The sequence below is a fragment of the Chiloscyllium punctatum genome, chromosome 2 (genome assembly GCF_047496795.1).
Source record: "Chiloscyllium punctatum isolate Juve2018m chromosome 2, sChiPun1.3, whole genome shotgun sequence".
Taxonomy (NCBI): domain Eukaryota; kingdom Metazoa; phylum Chordata; class Chondrichthyes; order Orectolobiformes; family Hemiscylliidae; genus Chiloscyllium; species Chiloscyllium punctatum.
The window spans coordinates 32455310-32476929 of record NC_092740.1 but is presented as its reverse complement, the minus strand read 5'-3'; the positions used below and the strand labels follow the sequence as shown (position 1 = coordinate 32476929).

The following is a 21620-nucleotide window of genomic DNA, read 5'->3' as shown; positions in this document are numbered from 1 at the left end:
AGGAACACTGAACGTAGAAACCATAGAAACCATCAAAATGATGCAGCACAGAAGAGGACCATTTGGTCCCATCAAGTTCATGCTGACCCAGTTACACACAGATAACCTTTCTAATCCCATCTTCCTGGTCAATATTCCTGCATCTTAAAGCACTTAGGGTCCAGATCCAGGCACCTTTTAAAAGATTTTAGGGTCTCTGCCTCCACCACAACTCAGTTAGAGACAAAAAGACTGCAGATGCTGGAATCCAAGGTGGACAAGCAGGAGGGCTGGAAGAACACAGCAAGCCAGACAGCACCAGTCCTGAAGAAGGGTTACACTGCCAACTCAGGCCTCCTGCTTGGCCACTGCGAACTCAGGCAGTGAATTTCACACTTCACCCAATTTGTCTCCTCTAATCCTTCTGCCACTTATAAGGCTTGAATCAATGACCCTTGGTTCTTCCACTCTCTGCCACGGAAAGCAGATTGCTCCTGTCTACTCTATCTGTACCTCTCACAATTTTCATAGAATCCCCACATTATGGAAGCAGACCATTCAGCTTATCGAGTCTATGCCAACCCTTTGAAGAGCATCCCATCCAAACTCATCCCCTAACCGTATAACGCTGTATTTCACATGGCTAATCCACCTAGCCTGGGCATCCTTGGACACTATGGGCAATTTAAAATGGCCAAACTACCTGACCTACACATCTTTGGACTTTGGGAGGAAACTGAAGCATACAGAGGAAACCCATGCAAACACAGGGCGAATGCGTAAACTCCACATAGACAGTCACCTTAGGGTGGAATTGAACCTGCTTCCCTGGTGCTGTGAGGCAACAGTGCTAAACACTGAGCCAGCATATGTCAATCTTGTCCAACCTCGGCCTTCACTGGTCTAAGGAAAATAATCCCAACTTGTCCAATCTCTCCTTGTAGCATGAATTCTCCAGCCCTGGCAACATTCTAATTAATATTCTCTGCACTCTCTCCAGAGCAATTATATCCTTCCTATAATGTGGTGACCAGAACTACACATAATATCCCAGTTGTGGCCTCATTAGCATCTTATGCAGTTTCATCATTATGTCCCTACTTTTGTATTCTAGGCCTCTACCAATGAAGGAGAGCATTCCATATGCCTTCTTTACAACCGTATCTACCTGTATAGTTACGCTTGCACATCAAGACCTCTCAATTCACCCATCCCTCAGTATATTCCATTTATTATGTTTTATTATTGTTTGACCTCCCAAATACATTACCTCACACTTATCAGGGTTGAACTCCCTCTGCCTCTCTCCTGCCCTCCGTCAACCCATCTATATCATTTTGCAGCTGACAGCTATCCTCTACATTATCTAATACACAGTCAATTTTTGTGTTGTCTGCAATTTTTCCAGTTGTGTGCCACACATTCAAGTGCAAGTTGTTAATGTATAAAACAAGCAGCTAGAATCCCAAAACCGAGTGCTGCAGAACACCACTTGAAAGTTTTCTATTGTCAAGGGCAGCCATCCACCATTACTCTTTGTTTAGAACATAGAACATAGAAAAGTACAAAACAGAACAGGCCCTTAGGCCCATGATGTTGTGCCGAGTCTTAATCCTAATGTAAAATGTAGTAACTTAATCCACGCATCCCTGAACTCACTGATATCCATGTGCATGCCCAGCATTCGCTTAAATGTCCCCAATGACTTCACTTCCACCACCTCAAAAGGCAGTGCATTCCATGCATTCACAACTCTCTGCGTAACGAACCTACCTCTGATGTCTCCTTTATACCTTCCTCCTAATATCTTCAAACTATGACTTCTCGTACCAGTCAATCCTGCCCTGGGGAAATGTCTCTGGCTATTGACTCTATCTATTCCTCTCATTATTTTGTACACCTCAATCAGGTCTCCTCCCTTCCTCCTTCTCTCCAGAGAGAAAAGTCTGAGCTTATTCAACCTTCCTTCATACGGCAAGCCCTCCATTCCAGGCAGCATCCTGGTAAACCTTCTTTGCACCCTCTCAAAAGCCTCTGTATCTTTCTTATAGTAGGGTGACCAGAACTGGACACAATATTCCAAGTGTGGTCTCACCAGGGACTTGCAGAGCTGCAGCAAAACCTCGCGGCTCTTAAACTTGATACCCCTGTTAATGAAAGCCAAAACACCATATGCTTTCTTAACAACCCTATCCACTTGGGTGGCAACTTTGAGGGATCTATGTACTTGCACACTCAAATTCTCTGTTCCTCCACTCTGCCAAGAATCCTGTCTTTAATCCTATATTCAGCATTCGAGTTTGAACTTCCAAAATGCATCACTTCGCATTTATCCAGGTTGAACTCCATCTGCCATTTCTCAGCCCAGCTCTGCATCCTGTCCATGTCACGCTATAGCTTACACTATCGACGACACCTCCACCCTTTGTGTCATCTGCAAATTTACTAACCCACTCCTCAACCTCATCACCCAAGTCATTTATAAAACTACAAAGAGCAGAGGCCCAAGAACAGAGTCCTGTGGGATCCCACTCAACACTGACTTCCAGGCAGAATATTTTCCATCTACAACCACTTTCTGCCTTCTGTCAACCAGCCAATTCTGAATCCAGATAGCCAAATCTCCCTGTATCCCATACTTCCTGACTTTATGAATGAGCCTACCATGGGGAATCCTATTTCTTGTTGCTAAGTTAACTTTGAATCAATTTTGACATATTACACTGTATCCCATGGGCTTTTACTTTTTTGAGCAATTTGTAGGATCTCGTCAAATGCCTTACTAAAATCCATGTGGACACCATCTACTGCAAAACCCTCATTGATCGTCCTTGTCAGTTCCTCAAAAATTCAATCAAATTTGTAAGTTATGACCCTCCCTTGACAAGGTCATCCTGACTATTCCTATCTAGACCATGCCTTTCTAAGTGACAGTTTATCTGATCTCTAAGGATTGATTCTAACAATTTACCCATCCTGAAATTAAGACTAACTGGCCTATAATTGTTTGGCATTTCCTTTGAACCCTTTTGACACAACAGAACCACATTTACATTCCTCTAATCCTCCGGCAACTCATCTGTGTCTTGTGAAGATTGAAAAATAATCCTCAGACCATCTGCTAATTTCTCCCTAACATCCTTCAACACCCTGGGCAACACATCACCTGGCCCTGGCAACATGTCCACTTTCAAGGATTCCAACTCCTCTCACACTTCCTCTTTCATTGAGATTATTTTGTCTATTTATTGCAGAGCTGCTCTTGGATTTTTATATCCACATTATCCTTTCTTTGTGAACGTGGAGACAATAAATTCAATTAAAATTCTTCCCATATCCTCTGCATCTTCATATAAGTTCTCATCTTCACATTCATATAAGATTGGAAAGCACAATTATTGATCTATTCCAAATATCTTCAGCACTCTGATTATGTATATAGAACACATACAGAATTATATAGAACTGACAGCACTCAAAGACAGCACAGGGTCTTTATACCCTGCACTCCCAGCCACCCGCCCCACTCGATTTACTCCATGTTTCAGCATATTTTTCTATTCATAGAACATAGACCAGTACAGCACACTACAGACCCTTCAGCTTTCGATGTTGTACCAGCCTTTCATTCTACTCTAAGATCAGACTAACCTACATGCCCTTCATTGTACTATCTTCCATGTGCCTATCCAAGAGTCGCTTAAATGTCACTAATGTATCTGACTCTACTACCACTGCTGGCAGTGCATTACACTCACCAACCACTCTCTGTGTAATGAACCTATCTCTGACATCTCCCCTAAACCTTCCTCCAATCACCTTAAAATTATGTCCCCTCGTGATAGACATTTCCATCCTGGGAAAAAGTCTCTGGCTATCCACTCTATGCCTCTCAACATCTAGTACACCTCTATCGAGCCATCTCTCATCCTTCTTCGATCCAATGAGAAAAGCCTTAGCTCCCTCAAACTTTCTTCATAAGACATGCCCTCCAGTCCAGGCAGCACCTTGGTAAATCTCCTCTGTGCCCTCTCGAAAGCTTCCACATCTTTCCTATCATGAAGTGACCAGAACTGAACAAAATATTCCAACTATTCCTTTCCCCTCATGGGCTTATCCACCTTTCTCTTTAATGTATCCAAGCTGTTCCCCTTAATTATTGTTTAGCACAGAGTTCTACATTCAGTCCATTCAGATTAATCAAGATGACGTGACTCTAGGATTTAAAAAATTCTTTTCCTCCTCAGATTTATTTTTATTTGCTCTTGGGATATAATGTTGCTCGCTATGCCTGCATTTACTACTCATCCTTAGTTTCTTTGCAGAAAGTGGTGCTGAGCTATCTTCTTGAACTGCTGTAGACCCTGGGGTCTCAGGATACCTAAAATGCTGCTGCGAATGGAGTTCCAGGATTTTGGCCCAGTGACAAGGATGGTGAATGACTTGACGGGGAACATGCAGATGGTGGTGTTCCTATGTATTAACTGCCCTCCTTCCAGGTGATACGGGTTGCAGGTTTGAAAATTGCTGTCACTGGAGCCTCTGTGAGGTACTGCTGTGCATATTGTAGGTAGCACACACCTGCTACTGTGCATTGGTGGTGAAAAGAGTTATTTTAATTCACTCAGGGGATGTGGTCTGGGCTCATTGCATCAACAATTATTACCCACACCTAATTACTCTTGACCTATGTGGTATAGATACAGGCATAATGTTGTTAGGAATATTGAATATTGAAAGTGGTGGATGGAGAGACAATTAAGTGGGCTGCTTTGTCCTGGATGTTGTCAAGCCTCTTGAGTACTGTTGCAGCTGTACTCATCCACACAAGAGGAGAGAATCGATCACATTCCTGACTTGTGCTTATAAATAGGAAGGCTAGGGAGATGCGAGATGAGTTAGATTTCCAGCCATTAGTCCAATCTTGGAGCCACAGTATTATATAACTGGCTCAATACTGTTTCTGGCCAATAATGTCTCTCAGGATGTTGATAGTGAGTAATTCATCAATGGCCAAAGGTCAAGAGGTGATGGTTAGGTTATCTCTTATTGGAGATGGTCATTGCCTGGCAAGTGACACTTGTGAGCGCAAACCTGGTTGTTGTCCAGGTCGTAGAGTCACAGAGTTTTTACAGCAGTGAATGAGGTCCTATTCCAATAGTTTCAATATCACGGATGTCAGACTCATTGGGCTGGAGTTTCCTGGTTTATCTCGACCACCCTTCTTGAATAACGGTACCACATTAGTCATTCTGCAGTCATCTGGCACCGCTCCTGTGAGTAGAGAGTGTTCGAAAATTAACGTCAGATCCCCTGCAATCTCCTCCATTGCCTCCCACAGCAGTCTCACTTGGGCTATGTGACTTATCGACTTTGAAACCTACTAAAACCTCCACTCTCTCGATGCTGATTTTTTTTCAAATATATCACAGTCCCCTCCCTGATTTCTAGATATACATCCTCCTTCTCTACAGTGAATATAGATGCAAAGTACTCATTTAAAATCTCATGAATAAATTGCCACTTTGGTCATGACTGGCCTTATTCTTTCTCTGGTTGTTCTCTTGTTTCTAATACATTTATAAAATGCCTTTGGTTTTTCCTTAATGTTACCTGCCAGTGTTTTCTCATGTTCTCTCTTCACTCTCCTAATTTCTTTTTTAAGAAACTGCCTGCACTATTTTACTCCTCTTGGGCATCCACTGCTTTGAGCCTTTGAGCATCTTTCTTCTTCTTATCCAATTTTATACATCTCTTGACATCTAGGGTTCACTGCGTTTGTTGATCTTACCCTTCACCTTTACAGGAACATGTTGGTCCTGCATTCTCACTCTCAGCCTTTTAAATGTTTCCCACTGCTCTGAGTAGAGTCTTCCCCAAGTAGCAGCACCCTGTCCACTTCGGCCATATCCTGTCTTTTTTAATTAAAATTAGCCTTCATCCAATTCAGCACATAAGTTTTCCAGTCTCTCTTTATCCTCGTCCACAATTACCTTAAATTTACTGAATTATGGTCAAAATCAGAGAAGTGGTCTCCCAATGCCACATCTAACACTTACATGGCTTAGTTTCCTACAGTTAGGTCAAGCAATGCCATCTCTCTTGACGGACTGTCTATGTTTTAGCTTGAAAAGCTCTCCTGGATACATTTTAAGAATTCTGCCCTCTCTAAGCATTTCAAATCTTGGGCTTTATTGTTGCAGCTGCTACATTATCTGAGGAGTTAAGAATGGTGCTGAACATTGCAGAACCATGAGTAAACAGTTCCAATCATGACCTTCTGAGGGTAGGAATGTCATTGAGGGAAAAGCTGAAGATGTTTGGGCTGAGGTCACTGCCCTGAGGAACAGTGATATCCTGGTGCTGCGAATGATTGGTCTCTAATAAGCGCAACCATCTTCTTATGGGTCAAGTATACTACAGTACACTACAGTACTTTTCTCCTGATTCCTATAGTTTCCTGTTTCCCTGAAGTTCCTAGCAAAAGTCATTAATGAACCAGATGAGTTTTTATGACAATCAGCAATGGCTACAAATTACATGATCTTCCACAGTGGCAATGAATTGATGTCTCCAGATCGTTAGCCTTTGTTCGGGATTACCAGTTAAGTGTCATCACCATGAGACCACCTCACAGCAACTCCCAAATTCATAGTTAAGTTTCATCCTTTTGTTTCCTTCACTTCTTGTCCAGTGAGACAATTATCTGGAAGGCAGGACTATATTTGATTTTAGTGCAAATTAAACTTCTCTTTTTATAACTCCAGTGACTTTGGAGGTGAAATTGCTCCTTGTTGCACCCGTTTCCTGCTTTCAGTAAATGGATGCCTGGGGGTCCAATTCAGGGCTGACCTCACACATCCGCACGATGTCAAAAACATGTCTGACATCATATTGGTTAGAGCTGTAGGGGCATTCTGCTGAATGCTGAAACAGGCCTTAGACCCTTACAACTATACAAATAAAAACCTAACACTTCTTTTGGAATATATCCCGTATAATGATTGGTCTAAGTGGAGCAGTCATTTCAGTCTAAATGGAACCTGACTAGAGGCTCTCAATAACAATAAAGTAATAAAATGACAACAAATACTGCAGCTGTCCCCAGTCTTCTCTGAAAAGAAAATGTCACCATTGTCTTACCAGACCATAGGGCTGCTCTCCCATCAGAGAGGGACAACTATTGATCATTTAACCTGAAGGTCATAACACCTCCAGTGAAGGGAGAGGTTGAGAAAGAGAAAGCAGGAATTGAACCCATTCCATTAGTATCATTCTGCATTACAAATTAACTGTCCTACCAATTGAGCTAACCGATTACGACCCAATAGCCCTTCTGATACTGTTCGTGATCAAAATACACCACATTGCCAAGCCGCTTCTGAAAGCACAATGAGGGACAACATTTCCCTTAAATATTAAGATGATGCCTGGATCAATTTTAGGTGATCCCCTTCAGGATAATGCTAGATGAAGATTGGGTCCAAACCAATTTACTCACAAAGTTCTCTCACTAGAAAAAACTGCAAAAAAACAGTTCAGCATGATAAAATTGGAATGGTGGAGGGTAGTGAAAAAGGGAGATATAAAGTACAACAAAACTAGGGTATGCACAACAAATGAAGTCAATTCATCATGATGTTTTGAGGAAATAAAGCTGATTTCAAATAAATTTGTTGAAAATCTCTATGACACAAACGGCAGAATTTTCTCTGCCCTGTGTTGGTGGGCTTGATAGTGATGGGGAGGAATGTCTGCCAAGCAACACAGTGAGAGCCACCTTTCTTTTTTTCCACCATCAGGAGACCTAACCATGATGGGGAGATGGGAACAAAATCAGCAGATTGCTCCATGGATATAGGCTGCCAATAATTAAGGCCCCAGTTGGAGCCGACTCTGTGACCTTTCTGTCATTTTGCCAGTGGCAGAGCAGTCTCCTGGCAGCTCAATGAAAACAGCATCCTTGTAGCAGGCTGGACAAGCCATCAATGGGAGAGGTTTAACACAATGCTGAGATCAGGTTTCTCCTCCACCTCCAACCACCCACTAGCCTATATCACAGCTGTTTTAAGTTTTAATGTTTGGGCCTCCAGGTTTTGGTGCCCTCATTGTCTGAGCCTGTCTCAGTACCAATGGCTTCTTTCGGGTGCTCCAGAGTTGCCTGAACTCTGACTAGGACAGTAGCAGCTCACTTGTCACTCTCAGTAAGACAATTATGGAGGCAACTAATCAGAAGGGCCCTTCTGGGAAGGGAGTTCAACTAGTCTGGTTCCCAGCCAATCAGGCTCACGATCCCATTAAATCCCCATAATGTTATGATTCTGAAGCCCATAGGGAAAAGAAAATATTTATTAAAATCTCCTCATTTAATCCTTCACTATAGTAGCAAGTGTTAAAGCAGATTTACTCGCAATTTGATTTTTCTTATGATAGAATATGCCGGTTTTCCAGTAATCCATTTGCAGCATATATGATTTCTGTGGTGGGAAATGACATTACCAATGGTGTTTTCTTTTAATTTAAAAATGACTCTGACCTCTGGAATGCTCTGTTTTTCTCATTACTGCCAATCACAGACATGGAACCAAACGTTAGTTGAGCAGTGTGGAAATCAATGCCATTCATAGAGCAAAGTACTTTCCCTAGTTTAACCCTGACCACAGAAAGTAAATAACTTAAAAATGGATTTGTTTTAAAAGTATTTTTGGCTTCCTTCATTACCTTTCCTTGGAAAGTTAATCTATGTGTTGGTCCAGCTTTACCAACTACTCCACATATGAATTACCATTTTTGCTTTTGGCATACAATTGACATGACACATAATGAGCAATTGTTCTATAATAATTAATATAATTACACTCATTTTATTTTTTATTATTAATGCAGTTTTATCATTGCTTATGTTACAGCACTGACTGTATTTCAAATGTACTGCACTGGTCATAAAGTGCTGTGGTCTTAAAAGTTTTCTTTATTCTTTCATTGGATTTGGGCAATGCTGGCAAGGCTGGCATTTGTTGCCCATCCCTCTTGAATTGAGTAGCTTGGTCGGTCATTAAAGAGGGCTATTAAGAATTAACCACACTCCTATAGACCTAGAAGCATGTGCATACAAGACCAGGAAAATATGACAGATTTTCTTTCCTCAAAGACATCAGTAAGCCAGATGTTTTTTTTCTGACAGCAGTCAATAAGGTTCACTGGCACCCTTACTGAGTTTAACTATCAGTAATTTTGCCATAGAGGGGGACTTCAATCATGTCCCCACAGCATTATCATGGGCCCCTTGATTATTAATCCAGTGCAATTACAGCCATGCCCCCATCTCCTCCTGCTATATATTATGCTACATAAATACGAGATTTGCTGAAAAAAAGAGACATAATGTCAAACATTTTTGTCTTGCACTCAGCAGGACAGAATGTCAAATTTCAAACAGACCAAAAGATTCATTAGGGCAGTATGATGGCCCAGGGGTTAGCACTGCACACAGCACAAGAGATCTGGGTTTGATTCCAGCCTCAGGCAACTGTCTGTGTGGATTTTGCACATTCTCCCCACATCAGTGTGGGTTTCCTCTGGGTTCTCTGGTTTTCCTCCCACAATCCAAAAATGTGCAGGTTAGATGAATTGGCCATGTGAAATTGCCTACTATGTTCAGGGATATGTAGGTTAGGTGCATTAGTCAGGGATAAATATAGGGTAGGGGAATGGGTCTGGGTGGATTACTCTTTGGAGAGTCTGTGTGGACTTGTTGGGCCTGTTTCCACACTGTGGGGATTCTATGATTCGTGTACTACATGAGAAAAGTTTTCAATGGACAGGAAGAAGATTATATCAACTCGACTGATGCTTTGCAACCTTTTATGCTCCAGCCCACATGTTAAAAAAAAGTCATAGAGTCATACAGCATGGAAATAGACCTTTTGGTCCAACCACTCCATGCCAACTATAATTCCAAACTAAGCTAGTCCCATCTGCCTGTGCTCGGCCCATTTGCACCCAAACAATGTATCTTAAATATTGTAACTGTACCTGCATCCACCGCTTCCTCTGGAAGTTCATTCCACACATGAACTACGCTGTGTAAACAAATTGCCCCTCATGGCTTTTTAAAACCGTTTTTCTTGCAGCTTAAAAATATGCACCATTCTTGAAATCCCCCATCCTAGGGGAAAAAAACCTGCTATTCACCTTATTTATACACTCATTATTTTATAAACCTTATACGGTTACCTCTCAACCTTCTGCACTCCAGTGAAAAAAGTCCCAGCCTATCTATAGCCTCTCCTTATAACTCAGACCATCCACTCCCAGCAATATCCTGGTAAATCTCTTCTGAACCCTTTCCAGTTTAATAATATCCTTCCTAGAACAGGGAGACCAGAACTGGACACTTTACTCCAGAAGACACTTCACCAACAAACTGTACAACCTCAACACGACATCCCAACTCCTATACTCAACAGTTTGAGCAATGAAGGTCAGTATGCTAAAAACCTTCTTAACTACCCTATCTATATGTGATGCAAACTTCAAAGAATTATGTATCTGAATCATTAGGCTTTCTCTGTTCTACAACAATGTCCAAGGCCCTACTTTTAGTTGTATAAGTCTTGTCTTTGTTTTACCAAAATGCAATACCTTGTATTTAGAGTCATAGAGATGTACAGCATGGAAACAGACCCTTCGGTCCAACCTGTCCATACCGACCAGATATCCCAACCCAAACTAGTCATACCTGCCAGCACCCGGCCCATATCCCTCCAAACCCTTCCCTATTCATATATCCATCTAAATGCCTCTTAAATGTTGCAATTGTACCAGCCTCCATCACATTCCAACTGGCAGCACATTCCATACACGTACCACCCTCTGCGTGAAAACGTTGCCCCTTAGGTCTCTTTTATATCTTTCCCCTCTCACCATAAACCTATGCCCTCTAGTTTTGGACTCCCCGACCCCAGGAAAAAGACTTTGTCTATTTACCCTATCCATGCCCCTCATAATTTTGTAAACCTCTAAAAGGTCACCCCTCAGCCTCTGATGCTCCAGAGAAAACAGCCCCAGCCTTTTCAGCCTCTCCCTATAGCTCAGATCCTCCAACCCTGGCAACATCCTTGTAAATCTTTTCTGAACTCTTTCAAGTTTCACAACATCTTTCTGATAGGATGGAGACCAGAAGTGCATGCAATATTCCAACAGTAGCCAAACCAATGTCCTGTATAGCCGCAACATGACCTTCCAACTCCTGTACTCAATACTCTGACCAATAAAGGAAAGCATACCAAACACCGCCTTCACTATCCTATCTACCTGCTACTCCACTTTCAAGGAGCTATGAACCTGCACTCCAAGGTCTCTTTGTTCAGCAACACTCCCAAGGTCCTTACCATTAAGTGTATAAGTCCTGCTAAGATTTGCTTTCCAAAATGCAGCACCTCGCATTTATCTGAATTAAACTCCATCTGCCACTTCTCAGCCCATTGGCCCATCTGGTCAAGATCCTGATGTAAGCTGAGGTAACCCTCTTCGCTGTCCACTATACCTCCAATTTTGGTGTCATCTGCAAACTTACTAACTGTACCTCTTATGCTCGCATCCAAATCATTTCTGTAAATGACAAAAGGTAGAGGGCCCAGCACCGATCCTTGTGGCACTCCATTGGTCACAGGCCTCCAGTCTGAAAAACAACCCTCCACCACCACCCTCTGTATTCCATGAAAGCTAAGCTTGCTAATCAGTCTCCCATGGGGAACCTTGTTGAACGCCTTACTGAAGTCCATATAGATCACATCTACTGCTCTGCCCTCATCAATCTTCTTTGTTACTTCTTCAGCTCAATGACCCAACTGATAAAAATCTCTTTTTAATCTTACTTAACCTTCTTCACTATCCACTATACCACCAATCTTGGTGCCATCCGCAAACGTATTAACCATGCTTTCTATATTCTCATCTAAATCATTTATAGAAATGACAAACAAAAATGGACCCAGTACCAATCCCTCTGGAACACCACTGGTCACATGCCTGTTGTCCTGCTCTTGGAAGTCCTCCTTAAATGTAAGTTGGCAGGGTGTTCTTTAACCCGCACCATCCTCTTCTTCCATTTTACTGCCACTCTGGCTGGTCATATATCTGTGAGTCGAAAGATGTATCCTGCCAGTCTCAGTTGCTTCTCTGTCACAAACTTGACAAAACATTTGTAAAAGCAGCTGAGTCCTTCCAGACACTTTGCAATATTTCCAAACATTTAATTCACCTATAATTAGAATACTGGTTCATTTTAACAATATCAGCGCAGGGTTCACCTTGTAGCTATTAGCTTTCTTTCACTTCAGCGACTAGCCGAAATGTTGCCTGAATATTTGTTGCCCAAATATTGGATCCTCGCAACACTGTCAGGGTCTTGAGCATTTCAGGATTATAGGGCTCACCAGTGTGCATCCTTATTCTAGAACTCTATGTGGCAAATCACTCACAAGATGGCAGATACAGGTAGCACTATACAAAGCAATCTCTCCCCACCACGAGTACTACTGGTAGCATGCGTAAGTTATTATAAAAATCAATGGCGATAGGATTTGTTGCAAAGTACCAGGATCCCAATATACTATGTAATAACCCACCGTTGGCAATGGCCTAGTAGTATTATCACTGGACTATTAATCCGGAGACCCAGGTAATGTTCTGGGGACTCGAGTTTGAATCCCACCATGGCAGATAGTGGAATTTGAATTCAATAAATATGTGGAATTAAGAATCTATGAATCCGGTGCTGATTGTTGGGTAAAACCCAGATGGTTCACTAATGTCCTTTAGAAAAGGAAACTGCTGTCCTTACCTGCTCTGACCTACATGTGACTCCAGACCACAGCAATATGGTTTACTCTTCAAATCTCCTCTGGGCAATTAGGGATGAGCAATAAACACTGGCCTAGCCAGCAATGCCCTCATCCCATGAATGAATAAAAAACAACAAGTAGTTATTGCTATTCTCAAAATGCACTATTTTTTTCCAATTTCCATTTGAGTACAACAGCTTCCTAGAATATTATAAACATGACAAGCAACTTCCCCAGTGTCCTTTGTTGCTTGGCGTTTGTATGGTGTCATTGTTGGCTCATTTTAGGCACTTTGTATTGAAGGAGCACTGACATTAGTGAACTGCTTTTTTCTGGTTGGTTGAGAAAATAAGCTTTCTCCCAGATGTCGTGCTTTCCAAAGGCCACAGCAGATGCATAGAGCAAATCTGCTGACAGCCTTCAAAAAATGGATTTAACAGCCAAAAATAAAAGCACAAAGTAACTCACAAAAACTGGGATACCCAGAGTGCTCTTAGATCCAGCACTGGGCTTGGTATCCCACCATTGGGGTTTCAAGTAGTGTAAAGATTTATTCTTAGGTGCTAATTCATCTGTTTTCTCTTGGCACAGACAGACTTAAATGCTTTCAGCATCTTCTGTCTCTGTTTTCTAGAAACTTCAATATTTTATTCTCCACAGTATTGCTTGATGCCAAATGGCTAGACCCCACTCCTGCACTACATCATGGGTCAGATACAGACGAGTTACTGTCCCACCAGAAACTCCCAGGGAAGATACAACAGAGAGTAGATACAGAGTTAAGTATAACATTTTTTGTTTTAAAAGGGTCAATTTTCTTGAAATTAAAGAAAGGGACAGAGAATTGTCTGCAACTTTAAGTTATAATTGTTACAATTATTTTCTGGCCGAATCCTTTCTTCTCCCACAATGCAGACAGTTAACCAAATGTGCTGGAGTGTACCCTCTGTCATTGCAATATCACCAAAGTTAGCTTTTCTTTATTCTACCAATCTGCTCCATACTTAATGAGCCAATGTACAGGGGTTGGCAACTGGTTAATGAATGCCCCAAGTAAGTATTATCGGGAGGCTATCCATATTAGCTCTCTTGTTTGCATTGCCAAAGCATAAAAGATGCAACCTGGTTGACATTCTTCTGTCTGTGAGATAGGCAGCAATTCAACCTCAGGAAGGACATCTTTGAGGTCAGATGAGGTCATCTGCTGCACTTCTTTTCATGGCTAAACCAATCAATTCTTGAAAGGGATCATCCACCAGAAGTGCTATGTCGGCGGTTGGCCCTTGCTGGGACTGTGGGTGATCTCTGCTGATGCTTTGCTTGCAAAACTACATAAGCTTTGGAGGTTCTCAAACCACATGTCACGGTGTGGCAAATTCCTATCCACAGCTGGTGTTGCCAATTGCATCAATTGTCAGCGAAGGTTTTCTCACTTGCCATGATCAATGTTGAGGGCTTTCAAGTCTTGTTTTACAGTAATCGTGAATCCAAATTTTAGGCAGACTGCTGGTTTCTCGTCATGAGCTAACTCACAATACAACATATCCTTGTAGGTATAGCCATCTTCAATCCAGTGCACTTACACAAGCTAGAATAGCATTTAGCTATTGTTCTTAGATATTCTTACTGCTCTTAGTTACTACATAAGCATGGATCAAGATCCCACAAATAGTAACCATGAAAGACAAGTTTGCTGAATGAGTTAGGCATGTTGTGTATAGTTTTTAACTTTTATTTAGAACTAATTTTATCAGGGGTCTTTCCTTGAGAATTTCTGTCTGCTGAGTTCGAATTAAGTTAATCCCACAATGTTTCTACATGTTCTGTAGGATTGACATAACCATCCACAGAGGAAGAAGTTGTCCAAGAATTGTTACATTCCTCCAAATAGCCTGCATAATTTTGATGAGCCTTAGTAATGCAACAAATCAAATACTCTGAAGATCTGAGATTTCTCTCTCCAGAATATATACTTTCCCATTTAAGCAGTATATAGAGTAGGTTTCTTTTCAGTTGTGACAATAAAAATAGGAATTGTTTACTAATTTTATAATTTTATTAACGGAAATGAATACATAATACGCTTTGCATGAAGAAGCATAGATCTCCCAGCCTCATGATCCTCAGGGTGAAGCCCAGTGCAGTCTGGAACCAGGGCCCGATGTGGACTTGGGGCTAGGTGCTAGCGTGGTATAGGTTGGAAAACTGTGGTTCTGGCCTTTTATTTCTGCATTGCTGGACATTTTACTTATACTATTTTCTAAGATCTTTTAAGTAAAGAGGCTGTACCTCGGTACCTTTGCAGCTAAGATGGTGCTATAAGTGGCGAGGTATAAACTTTTCACTGTTGTCATTGAATCTATTTGACAATAAAGTCTAATTCTAATTCTGTGCCAAAAACTATCAAAAGATATAATACAAATGTAATTGAATCCAGTTTGATATTATTTGCAACTATTCTAGACTATTTAAGAAGAGCTAAGAATGTAATATTTAATAAGTAAAAATAGAATTTCCATCAACATTTGAAGTTTTACTTTAAAATCCTGCAGAAAATATCTGCATCAGGAGGAAGAAAATATCTTTTGAGAAGTATTATGAGTGTCCCTAATCCTTCTGAAATTTCAGTGAAAGGGTCTTATTTTCATATTGTTAGGATTCTTCCTGCTTTGACAATATGGTTAATAACCCTTTCTCTCAGTTCCTCCCACTTTCATATGATGCTGTATAATTTAACATTATACCTTAATTAATTGGTGAAGATTCCTTATTGAAGCTGCGAGGTTTTATCTCATCAAATTATTTGAGAAGTTTTCACTCTTACATGGATATTTCTTTCATCTCTCTCCTATTCTTTCAAGCTTAAAAAGAATCCTTCATTAAAGGTTTATCAATAAGGATGTTTTATTTCTCTGAGTATCTGTCTTTACAAGTATTGCTTTATTGCTGGTTTCTACGGTATTCATGTGATAAATATTTTTATAGAGGCACCATAGAAAGCATTCTATCTAGATGCACCATGACTTGTATGGTAATTGCTCTGCTCAGGACAGTAAAAAACTACAGAGATTTGTGAAGACTGCCCAGTCCATCATGCAAGGCATGCTTCCATCCATTGATTCCATCCATACTTCTTATTGCCTCAGGAAGGCAGCCAACATAATCAAAGACCCCTCCCACCCCAATTATAATCTCTTCCAACCTCTTCCATCAGGCAGAAGATACGAAAGCTTAAATTCATGTACCAACAGATTCAAGAACAGCTTCTTCCCCGTTATTATTAGACTTCTGAATGGACCTCACAAATTTTTAATTTAATGTTGATCTCACTCTTTGTGCATCTTCTCTGCAGCCATAATGCTGCATTCTTTGCTTTGTTCTGTTATCCGAACACACTTTGTCTGGCATGATTTGCTTGAATTGTATGCAAAACAAATTTTCACTGTACCTAGGTATACGTGACAATAACTTTTCAAATCAAATCAAATCAAAATCTTTGCCATGTCTCATCAGTTGGATCATTCAAGTATTCATCCTGAAATGAACAGCTTTCATTCCCAGCTGAGGTATTACTACATCTCTTTCCAGGCCTTACTTTAGTAACTATTCTTTATTCCTTTTTGTTGTCAGTGCTTGATTAGCAGCAAATGTGTACTGTCTCCACGAAAAGTTTGTACAAATTTCGATCGTCTGAATTATTAGATTTCCTACAGTATTGAAACAGGCCATTTGGCCCAATAAATCTTGCCAGTGAAACTTCTGCCAGGCAAAAGGTATATTCTAATTTCAAAGTAGTTCTTTTTGGCCTTTTCTGCTAGTTGCTTAGATCTCTCAATGATCATTATCTTTAGTGTCTGTGTTAGTCCCACCTAATTTGTTATGCTTATTTCTCTGTCTTTCTAATCAGATATTGTTACAATTCAGGCCAGCGGAATGAGTCTTCTTCTTTAAATAGTGCTTTGGTATTTTCAATAATCACTTATGCTGGGAGGGATAGCCTTGATTTAACAGCTGATCTAGATAACAGTACCTTCAATACAGCATTGTCCCCAGTACCATGCTGTGGATTAAATGCTTTAATGCTGGAGGAGAATAAGAAAACAATAACCTTATGATTCAGGGACAAAAATAACACCAACTAAGGCAGAGTATATATGCATCAGAGTGAGCAATTCTTTACGCTGAAAAGGTTTGTGATAGGTTATTGCAAATATTATATTTTCACATAATATAAGCTTTCCCCACTGCCATCTCCTTCTTAAGCGAAAAAGTTCATACAAATTTCAATCGGCTGAATTATTAGATTCCCTACAGTGTGGAAACAGGCTATTTGGCCCAACAACAATCGACAACAATTGTAGTGGAGACTGAATGATAGAGTCAGAGAGTCATAGTGGGTCTACAGCATGAAAACAGGCTCTTCGGCCAAATTTACCCATGCTACCCAGTTTTCACAATTTAAATTGGTCCCATTTGCCTGCCTTTGGTTATATATTCCTCCATACCTATCCCATCCATGTACCTGTCTAAATGTTTCCTAAATGATGAAAATGTACTCGCTTCCAGCACTAACCCTGGTAGCCTGTTCCATCAAGTTCACCAACTTGATTGGATTTCTTTCTCCAGCTTAAAGTACGTGGTGTTGCACGTACTTTATAATTAGGTTGTGTTTCAGGTTGCCATGTGCAAAATATAGCTTCATTGGAGCTACAGTAGAATCATTAATATTGATGTTCTGAGAACATTGATTACTGGACCATACATAAAGATAGTCATATATACTGATTCTGTTTCTCACATTCATCTCTTCCCAACTTTTAGAAAAAAAGGAATACTTGGATTTCTATATTGTTTCAGGACATGAGTGTGTCCCAAACTGCCTTATAGATAATTAAATTTGGTTTTGAAATGGAGTCAATATTGTAATGTGAGATAAATTTGCCAGATTTGTTTTATTTAAATGATTTTTTTAGGACTAAGTTTTCTTGGATGTAGTCAGTCTTTCTTAGTTCCTGGAGCAGCAACATATTTTGGTGATGAAGTAATGGCACAGTATCATCAGGACTCTACATTTCATTTGTATACTGACCAAAATGTCATACAAAACTCACAGAAAACAAATCAGCAGTGTTTCATAGCTTGCAACATTCTGGAGAAAGAAAATTTGTTTATGTGATTAATAGATCCCCCAGTCACAATAACAACAGCTTGAGATAGGACATCGACTGCCTTTCTGTCCTAACGTTTAATATGATGCACAAGAGACCCTCCTGTTTTCACTGGGGCAGTGCATTAACTTATCTTGATGCTGCCACTGCATGTACAGAACCCACTCTATCACAGTCAGCAGCTAAAAACCAATATCGATGCCATATTTGTACATGGTATTGCATTACTAGCACAACCCAGGCACTTGTTTTCCCTTAGAAATCACAGGAGATTTTGGATTACCATTCTAATGATAATCTCCAGGATGCACAACTGATTTTAAATCTGTTATCAAGAGATGGGAGTTTTAGCTCAAAACTACAAACACGTAAATAGGCTCAAATATGTACTAAAGATCTGGGGCAAATCTGGATTAATAGATATGGTTTAAATGGGTCCACTGATTGTTCTACTTATGCACAAGGTTTCACAATATTATGTATATTTATGTACAATATTACACAGAGAAACAATCCATTTGGTTATGGTCTTTGATTCTGTTCATACTCCACATGAGTTTGTTAGAGTCATAGAGTTATACAGCATGGAAACAAGCCCTTTGGACTAAGTTGTCAGCACGGAACAATAATTCCAATCTCTTCTAACCTTATTTCATATCATTAAATCAACAAATCCTTTTACTCATTTCTCCATCAATATTTACATAGTTTTCCTTAAATGCATCTACTTAATTTGCCTCAATCATTTCCTTGGGAGTGAGTTCCATTGTTGGTCAGTCAATTGTTACCACTGCTGGGCTTCAGGTCCTCTGGGAGTGGGTTGCTTTTGGTGGCCACTTAATTGACTACTACTGGCAAGATGCAAACTTGGGTCCTGGTAATTAGAAGCAGTCTTATGGTCTTCTGGGTCTATAACAACTTCACTTTTAAATAAGTTAAATATAGCTTTTCAGATTTTGAATTATATGCTTTTAGAAATGAACCCAGATGGGCAGGAACAGAGATCATCCATTGTCTAATTATTCAGTTTCATTCTTTTGTTGCAACAGTGACTATACCTCAAAAGGACTTTATTGGTTGTAAAGTGCTTTAAGATGTCCTGAGGCACTCATGATATCTATGTTTTTCTATTAGCTTTTGTGTTTAACCAGCTAAATAAACAACTTGACATTCAACATCCTTGGGGTTACAATTGACCAGATACTGAACTGGATTAGCCATACAAATACAGTGGCTACAAGAGCAAGTCAGAGGCTAGGAGTCCTGCAGAGAGTAACTCACCTCCTAACTTCCCAAAGCCTGTTCACCATCCATAAGGCATAAACTAGGAATGTGAAAGAACACTCTCCACCGGCCTGAATGATCCAGGATAAGCAGCCCTCTTAATTTGTACCACATCCACAAACATCCACACCCTTCAACACCTGGCATCAGTGTGTACCATCTACAAAATACACTGCTGAAATTCAACAACAGTCTTTGGACCAAACCTTCCAAACCCACAACCACTACCGTCTCGAAGGACAAAGGCAGTAAATACAAGGGAATATCACCATCTGCAAATTCCTTTCCAAATCATTCATCAACCAAATTTGGAAATATGTTATTGTTCCTTCATAGTCTATGAATCAAAATCCTGAGACTCCATTCCTAATGGCTTTGTGGGTGTATCGACACCAAATGGACTGGGACTGTTCAAGAAGACAGGTCATCAACACCTTCTGAAGGGTAACAAGGGCTGGGCGATAAACACGAGCCCAGCCAGCGGCACCCAACTCCGACCAATATATTTTTTTTTAAACTTGCTTTGTGAATTCTGTCTCATTTTTTAAAAAAACCTTTTTTTTCAGGCCTTTTTTGTACAAAATAATCTTGTCTCGGTGGCTATAGATGTATGCTTGAATTATATCCACTGAAGAAAAAAAGAAACACAAGTTTCCAAGCATTTTGAATATGCATAAATGTATTAAAACCCTTCCAATTAAGTACTCAGTTCCAGTTTCATCGATTTGCCCTGCGCAAAACACAAAGGTATAAATGCCTTAAAAATTAAACTGCAAAGTATCCATTATGGTGGAGGTAGAATATAAAATAATCTTTTACAGGAAAAGTAGATAAATATTTGCAAAAGGAAAATGTAAAGGAGTTGAAGGAAAGAAAAACTAAAAAAGTAATTAAATGGACAGCCACCTTAGAGAACAAGTACTGATAGGCTGAAGGCCTCCTTCTGTGCTGTTAAACTCCATGACTAAATAAATTGGTAATGTTAAGAAAAAGTGGAAGGCTGATTTAAAAGTGAGAGGAGCTGTCTACATATTATGTAAAGAATTATATATAAGGCACAGCAAGAGAATGGGTGGGGAAATACTCACCCGTAACATGAAAGCTTCTAAACTGACTATTCCAAAACATTCTGAATCAGATTTTGCTAATTTAGTGTGCAGAGATACTGCTGAACTGAGGATTGCACAATGTGACTGATTGTGCAGATGGACTGTTGCCCTTGGAAACAAGAATTATTTTTTCTTAATCCTTCAGCCTTAAGCAGAAGAATGCTAAAACATTTAGTTTTGATAACTTCGCTGTTCAAGCTCCCTGCAACATGTCCAGACAATAATGCCACAATTTACTTTACAATATGTTATGAAAGCAAATTTCAGACCTATTATTTTCTGCTCTAAGCAGTAGTTAGCAAAATGGTTCCAGCTTTTGCATTTCCCTTTTCCACTTAGTGGCGATCCATTGTAAATGGGATCGTTACCCGACTGCCATTTAATCAATACATCAACATTATTTTGAAAGCCTATTATTTCTTTGTTAGCACATGGCTTAGCAATTCTCATTAAAGCAATTGCAAGTTAAATCTCAATAGATAATATATTAGGCAAAACCTAATCACTTTTCATATCAGCCCGATATGCATTTAAAATTTGCAGAGCAAAGTCTTTTCAACTTTCCATCAAAAATTCTACTGCAGCCAGTGGGATAACAGGCCTGTTGTATCTGTGCTATAACTGTAGATCTTCTTTCTATTCTCCATACTGAGCTTGGTGACTCTTTCTTCGACATACCTTATGAATATTCTAGTATATCAATTCTCATTAAATTATCTTCCCATCTTTCTCAAAAGTATTCAAAGTCTATTTTAATGTCAAGATGATCCTTCACACAGAGACTGATCAATATGTGAAACAGATTCCTGAATAAAGTGGTGAGTGAAAATCCTAAAAAGATAAAAGAGGCAACACAATGATGCACTGGGGGATTTTTTTGTTTTGTTTTCAATAAACTTTCACCTTCATATTTATCTTGTGGTATTATAATATGTTAATTTACAGAACATTTATTGTTCTTTTCTGTGATACCTATGAACCAAAATTAGCACCATGGTTGTGGATAAGTGTGGGGGAAAGGATTCAAAATAAGTTTCAAATTTATGGTGCTTCAAAATTGGAACATTGTTCAGACGATGGTAACAGGCTTTCAAGTCAGACTGAAACATTGCTTTCAGTATTTTTTTTACTGTAATAGGGCATTATCCTTTCAAAAATGCTAACTGAATTCTGGATCATACTGTCCGAATATAGACATTGCTAGACAAACATTACCATGGTGCATCTGGTTC

General features: G+C 40.0%; 1 protein-coding gene across 5 annotated transcripts in view; it reads right to left on the bottom strand.

Annotated features, from left to right (window-relative positions):
• LOC140495754 (storkhead-box protein 2-like) overlaps window positions 1-21620 on the bottom strand; it is a 313499-nt gene that overhangs the window by 105515 nt on the left and 186364 nt on the right. The window contains exon 1 of one of the 5 annotated variants that reach the window (XM_072594877.1): window positions 5074-5097. The exons of the other annotated variants lie outside the window; for them this stretch is intronic. The gene's annotated coding sequence lies outside the window, so the exon portion shown is untranslated. Of the gene's footprint in view, window positions 1-5073; window positions 5098-21620 lie in introns of those variants that run through there. 5 annotated transcript variants of the gene reach the window in all.